This window comes from Aegilops tauschii, chromosome 3, assembly GCF_002575655.3.
Source record: "Aegilops tauschii subsp. strangulata cultivar AL8/78 chromosome 3, Aet v6.0, whole genome shotgun sequence".
In the NCBI taxonomy this organism is placed as follows: domain Eukaryota; kingdom Viridiplantae; phylum Streptophyta; class Magnoliopsida; order Poales; family Poaceae; genus Aegilops; species Aegilops tauschii.
The window spans coordinates 417,931,735-417,939,254 of NC_053037.3; the positions used below are offsets into that span (position 1 = coordinate 417,931,735).

At 42.7% G+C, this 7,520-nt stretch overlaps 1 long non-coding RNA gene across 1 annotated transcript; it reads right to left on the bottom strand.

The window, feature by feature from the left end:
• Nucleotides 1–1,031: 1,031 nt before the first annotated feature.
• Nucleotides 1,032–5,405, bottom strand: LOC109753729 (uncharacterized). Its single transcript, XR_012205224.1, has 6 exons — nucleotides 4,893–5,405; nucleotides 3,144–4,002; nucleotides 2,765–2,921; nucleotides 2,650–2,688; nucleotides 2,461–2,554; nucleotides 1,032–2,313 (listed from the first exon to the last, which is right to left on the bottom strand). It is a non-coding gene; the product is annotated as an uncharacterized lncRNA (long non-coding RNA).
• Between the last annotated feature and the right edge of the window lie 2,115 nt (nucleotides 5,406–7,520).

Consider the following 7,520-nt stretch of genomic DNA (forward strand, 5'->3'; position numbering starts at 1 on the left):
CATTTTGGACTATAAAAATCGGATGTCAAGAAGCCACCCTAATGGTATTCGTCAAGACCTAATTCAGCTCCACACTTTCATGCGATGAAAGAGTAGTTCTGCATGGAATAGTCTTTCAATCGATTTTATTTTTTCTTGTTCAGAAAAACACGATTTTGTTTTTGAAAAGGTATTTTTTTTGCAATTTTTCAGAACATTTTCTAAAAATTGATTCAATTTTTTGGTGATGAACATTTTTTTGGAAAATTATATTTCATTTGTATTTGTTTTTTGCACTGTTTTTGGGCTTGGCCCAAGCAGAAGGACTTGACCGATACACACACACACAACAATACCTTTTCTGTTACTAAAAGAAAGAGACTCACGATCTCCATCTCCCTCGAGATTACGTTATTAAGGGTGTTGTATATGTATATTACGTTGCCCTCTGGTGGAAGGGTTGTGGGATAGGAAGGGGCGTACGATGAAGTTTGACTGAGTGCTTTATTCTGGAATTTGAAACATATTCTTTGAGTGTTTAATTATTGCTACCCATGAATGATACTCCCTCCATTCCAAATTATAGGGAGTTCTAACTTATTTCTTTATCGGATGTATATAGACGTGTTTTAATGTGTTTCTTCACTCATTTCAGTTCGTATGTAGTCTTTATAAAAATATTCAAAACATCTTATATTAGTGAACAAAGGAAGTACACTATTGTAACCTTTATATATGAATCTTAATGAACTTCCTGCATGCTCACAAAAAACATGATTATTTCCCTGTATCTATTTTCAAATGGGTCTATCTTTTAGACTCTCCATATTTTGAAATTGATTACTATAATACATTAGAAATTTTAGAAATTAATGAGCCCCAATGACAATTGAGAATTAAATTATTTTTATATAAGTGAATCCTCTCAATTTGGACATGCCCTGAACTGGGTACTTGGAAGCTATACCTGAATCAAATCATAACACGAGGTAAATATAGGATTGTATTGCAGCAAAACATACTTTCAGAAAGTATGGTAGTGGTGCGAGTCATTATCATTTCTCATAAACACAACGACTGATTATTTGCACAACAAAATTAATAAAGCACTATTGTGTAGTTACATAAGTAAAGAGAACAGGCGAGCGCCATTGGGTTATTTTCTGAATGAAAGTCTGCTGACAAAAATAATCAAACCCTGACCATCCCATGCAGAATGAGTAAATGGGCAATCTCTGGTAACATCACAAGATTTGTTAACTTTGACATGAACAAACCCTTCAACACCGAGTAGCATATAATCCAATCACGAAAAAAAAGCATAGCTGAGCAACCCAGAACGTGTGATGCCTTTATTTTGCATGTGGACTCATATCAAATATAGCCGGTGCAGTGCAGAGCATCTGAAGATATTGAACCCATCCCGCTCACTGCGGCATACAAAAATTTGTTGGCAATCGACGGCGGTCATCTCTTGTCCGATGGCTCAATCCTGACCACTTCTCCTGTCATCAAGTCACCAAAGCTTCGCAGGCATGAAGTTTCTCAAGAAAACATAGGAAGGTAAGTAAAATAGGACAAACATGAAGACACGGTTATAACTCATGGCAATATGATATAATAAATGGATGTAGCATTCCAACTATATCCAGAAGGCCAATGCATAATTATAGGTGCATGAAAAAGTTTGAGCAGAAAACTACTGATATAGAAATCCCGTGAAATATACTGCCTGCTGTTAGACCCCTGGAACAATTAGACATATAAAACAGAGAAGAAGCGAAAAGGCAGCGCTGCATATCTGTTGCAAAGAAAGCAACCATGCATGCATGAAGTACCATCGATGCCATGTACACCACCACCATGGCACCATGATCACCATGAAGCATCATCTATACCCTACGTTACACACGACCATGAGCAGAGCATAACAACCATGCCATAAATATCTGATCATCGAGAAGCACAACCTAAAACATTGAATGAATGGAGCATTACAGCCCAAGAGGTAGAATAACACGTACCTTCACAATGTTGTTCTAAGCATAGTGGAAATGCCATGCAAACTAACTAAAGCATGTTAAACGCTCGATAAAGAAATCCCTAGTAAAAAGTATATCATTCAATATATGTACACATGTATAACTTTAGAGGCACTTGATCCTTGGCAAGTAGTACAGGGGAACATCAGGAGAAGAAGGAAAAGTTGGAAAACATGACCGGCCTGTATTAGCAATTCATGTGCGCTTGTAAAAGAATTAGTGAGTTCAATGTGGCCCATCCTTCCAGATATAGAAAATATCTGTCGATATTTTAAATAACCAATAAATTTATCTGCATCATGCAGCATAAAATTGAAGCCCATTAAGTTTATGAATAATGCACAGATGGAAAGCTTACAACGGATTTAACACACAAACATCTGAAAACTGCTACTGTCCTCCCCAACATATATTCAATAACAGATGTAGCAAAGGTTACCTTTGACTGCAAAAACGTTTGCTTTTACTGGAAATTGTTGAGTTCCTCCACCACATATGTACACATGCAGCTATCCGAAGTGAAATTCTGTTTTCTGTAGCACTCAAAGTATCACAAAAGATATTTAATGATGTCAGTTTTTTTTCTTGAAGAGACCAAGGGGAATAAGGTTGAGAGGGGAGGACGTACATGATACATCATCCAACGGCTGCAAAAAATGAATACCACCTGGTAGAAACAAATCACACATTTAAACGTCTAAGCAAAGCAGGACATGCAACAAAAAATCCAAAGAGAATAATACCATGGCTTTAATGCTCCAATCACTATTCAGGGGTCTTGTATCAGGCATGCTGCTGCTACTGTCACCACTCCTGTCAGATTTTTCTGGGCTTCTCCCAGCTGATTACCCAGGAATGGATGCCCCAACTTTTTTGTTCACTGTTTCCTCAAAATGATTTCTGCACTCTCCAAAACAAAATTATTATGAGTTTAAGCAAGTCATAATTAACTTCAAGTTTAGAAGATCAGCACTGCTAAGCTTTTCACTAATGTATTGCAGGAGATGCGGCAAAATAAACCAATGCAAATTAAGGATCTCAATCATCTCAGACCAAGTACATGAAGCACTCCGATGAAGCAAATATGCCAAACCATGAATCGTATAGGTCAAGAAGCTTTACTCATGTCCACCAACGGCGCCTCACTGACGACCTCGCCTGGTGGTTGGTGCCATTGTAGTCTGCACGAGCAATCATCATCACACGCAACTTCTGATCTAATTAATCAGAGTGCTCTTTCTCATCTAGCTGAAGAATCTCTTCCCCTGAAAAAAACTATACAAACTCCCTAAGTAAAAGAAAACCAAAGGCATAGACAGAAACAATTTTTTCCCTGTCAACTGAAGCTCGATGGTAAAAGCAACTTCTGATCTAATTAATTAAAGTGCTCTTTGTTATCTAGCTGAAGAATCTCTTGCCCTGAAAAAAGAACTGTACGAACTCCCTAAGCGAAAGAAAACCAAAGGCACATATAGAAAGAATTTCTTCCCTGTCAATTGAAGTTCGACAGAAAATGCTACCTTCGACCAATCAATTATTGCCCAGTGCCTTTGAAGAACTATTGCTACCTCGGGCCCTCAACTTTGTCCACCTGCTGATTTCTTCTATGGCTCAGGAGCATGCATTCTTCTACGGATTGGTCACATAGGAACAAAAAAATGGATCCCAAGACTTAGCAGGCACAAGTGATCTTTGGGAAAATAAATGGGTTCCACAAGCTCAGAAGAGGCATAAACGTACGAAAACAATCAGAAACCGTATGTGGTCAAGAAAGGGCATTCAAGTATCCATGATCTCATAAAAAAAGTATCCATCATCTCGGGACAAAGCAAATACAGTCAGTTGCTAGATCCATGAATAGCTCATTATCACTGAAGAATTAAGGAGTCAACATGAACTACCTAAAGCAGGGCAGACCAAAAAGCATGCCAGATTAGAAGGATCCCCTAAACAGTGCATTGGGTGATAAGAAATGTATCATCTGCATGGAGTGAAAATAGACTTAATGCAAACCTTTGAACTGAAAATCTACACGGATACACTTTTAAGACAAATGTAGTGGAATACATGTGAGCTTTATATAGATGTACCAAACCAAGTTGAATACCAACATAAACCAACTCTCATCGCCCCTCACCTATAACTCTGTAGATAACTGTAGCATTCTGTTGCTTAACAAAAATAATGATTGCATGTAGGCCTGCAGATGCTACACCCAGAAAAGAAAAAGTGGGCAGTTCTCACAAATCTCGGCAGGGTGTAACCATCAATGTTGAGCCTCCTTCAATATATGTACCAGCTTTGTTCATAAGTAATTGAAATGTGAATTTAAATTCATTATAATAAAAAATGAGTCACCCAAAAGTGGATTTCAAAAGATTCACATGGAAATGTCATGAGGATTGCTTCCCAATATTCAGAAACTGAAGCATGTATCATCATCAATTCACTTACACAATTCAATTTTATATTTCAGGGTCATTTGGACACATCAATGGAACACCAATTACTTATATAAGGTTCATGTTTGCATAGATAAACCACAACTCCTAGAAGAGCAAGGCATCAGAAATTTATCTGCAGAACACTGAAACCCCAAAGCAGGTTGCTAAATATTGAAAATATCCATAGCTAAATTGTCTAACTTTCTGACACATTATCCACTGAATTCCCTTACAATTCCAACAACTGCATCCAGCAGCAGCAGCAGCCGCATCCATCCAAAATCTCCCTTGAATACAACCATGTGCAGAAATAATCGCTAGTGTGTAGCTCAGATCAACACTAAACTACATGAGGCTCCAATTTCAACCAGAGAAATCTAATCAAAGGTAGCAAATTAATGGGGAAGTGAGAGGGGATGTAGCTTACGTGTGACCTGAGGGGATAAGGCACGCGAGGGGAACGGACGAAGGCCGACCAAGGCGACGACGGAACGTCGCTCACTTGCTCGACCCCGAGTGCCTCCAACCGCGATTGAGGAGAGCTCACTCGATCCCCGACGCCTCCGCGCACCCGAGCCCCACCTAGCGCCGATGGCCGGCGAGCCACCAGCGAGCAGCAGCCGCAGGACCGCTGCCGCACCTCACCGCTCTCTTCTTTCTCCCTCCGGCCTTCCATCTCCTTCCTCCCGTCCTCCCTTTTCTCTCCCACTTGTCTCTCTCTTCTCTCGCAGGTACCCGACGCCATGGCGCGCCGGCCAGCCGTCGTGCTCCAAGCTCCGGCCGCCTTCCTTCCTGATTCGCCGCCCCCGCGCCATTCCCCACCGGATCCGTCGAGATCCGGTAGTTCCTCGTCCACCGCGCCACCGCAAGCCCCTGCAAGGCCGCCGGCGGTCTCGTCTGCGTCGGGGGCGACGCCCCGGCCCTTCCCTCTCGCCCGCCCGCCCGCCCGCCTTCTCCACTAAAAGGATCACGGGTTGAATACACCAAACTTCAGGGCCTTTTTTACAAGAATGAAGCGTTTTCCCAGACCCACTCAAAAAGGGACTGCGGGGTTCATTATCCAAAAGTACAGGGACTTTTATGCAAAAAGCACGACGTATGACCAGAAGCAATCGCTGGTTGAGTGCGGTGTTCTTTTCTCCAAATACTCCAACTGTTGTCCTTGGTATCCAGGTTGAGGCGTTCAGTGACAAATACTTGGGATTCCCAACTGCAGTTGGACGGATTACTAGTAATATTTTTGACCATATTGGTGAGCGAATAAGATGCAAGATGAATGGATGGGCAGAAAGACTTCTAGCTTGTGCTGGGAGAGACATTAATTAAATCAGTCGCCCAAGCTATCCCAACTTTCAGTATGAGCTGCTTTAAGCTGACAAAAAATGTGTGTAAAAGCCTTACAGCTAGTATGGCAAAGTTTTGGTGGAGTGGCTCCCTTGACCGCAGATCGTTGCATTGGCTATCATGGGACAAACTCGCATCTTCAAAGGCCCGAGGAGGCATGGGTTTTCGTGATCTTGAGTTATTTAACCTGGCACTGCTAGGTAAGCACGGATGGAGGTTCATTACTAATCCCAACTCTCTGTGTGCAAGGGTCATGAAGGGGCGCTATTTTCCTGATTGTGAGTTCATGGATGCTTCTATTCCACAGTCTGCTTCAGCGATATGGCGAGCAATTGTGGCAGGCAAGGAGGCGCTCACAGCAGGCCTGATAAAAAGGGTGGGCGATGGCACTACCATCTCTATTTGGGATGATCGCTGGATTCCGGGTCTCTCTACTTTGTCCCCCACGGTTGTACCAGGGGGTGCTACACTTGCTACCGTCGATCAACTCATTGACACCGGAAATTGGACATGGCGGACAGAGTTGATTAGAAGTTTTTTTATCCCACCAGAAGCTGAAGCCATATTGAATATTCCTTTGCGCTCCGGTGGTGGTGATGATTTTCTTGCTTGGGCCCATGAACGAAGTGGTATCTACTCTGTCAAAAGTGTGTACCGTGCTCTGCTGACTCGTAAAGAGCTTGCTGCTCTAGAGGAAGGGACGGTTACAAATACCTCACAGACCGAAGAACAGATGTGGAAGAAACTATGGAAGCTCAAGGTTTGCAGAAGGTGCGTGTATTCTGGTGGCGAGTTGTCCGTGGTATCCTACCAGACGAATGTACCCTTCGGCGTCGTCATATCAAAGTCAACAGTCGATGCAATGTATGTCTTGCGATGGATGAGGATCTGATGCATGCTTTAGTGCATTGCTCTCATGCCAAGTTGTTTTGGGAACAAGCACATGAGTTCTTAGGTATTCGAAGACCCCGATTGCACCCAAGTACATGGTCCCAGGATATTTTATGTGATGGGCATTTCTCTGACAGTGAGAGAGCTGTGATGATCTCCGTTATGTGGTCCATATGGCATTCAAGAAACAGGGTTACCCATGACAATGATCAGCTCGACCCATTCACTTCGGTCAAGCGTATTAGGGAGGATCTGGCACTGCTCGTTATACCCCAGTCTCATGCTTCTATTCTTCCAGGGCATGGCTGGATACCGCCGGAAGTAGGGATCGTTAAGATCAATACGGACGCGACTTTGAGCATGGAGTCGGACAAGGCTGGCACAGGAGGAGTGGCGCGCTCTTGCACTGCCCTACTTGGCGCGTGGAGTAAACCCCACTTGGGGGTATCTGATCCTTTTATTGGAGAGATGATGGCACTGCGAGATGGGGTAATCTTTGCAAACCTACGTGGATTCTCACATGTGATCATGGAAACCGATTGCTTGGAAATTGTGGATCTCTGGAAATCTCGCCAGTACAGTATGTCTATGGTGGCACCAGTATTATTAGAGATTAGAGAGCTAGCTTCCTCGTTTTCTTTTTTTGATATTCAACATGTAAACCGATCAGCCAATGTCCCGACCCATCTATGTGCAAAGCATGCTTGCACTCTGACGGTCACCGAGAGTTGGACTGGTTTGAGACCCTCTTTCCTGCTCACCAGCTTGCTAGCTGATGATGCCAGGAGTTTGTTTGTTGAATAAAGCTCTCTGATTGGAA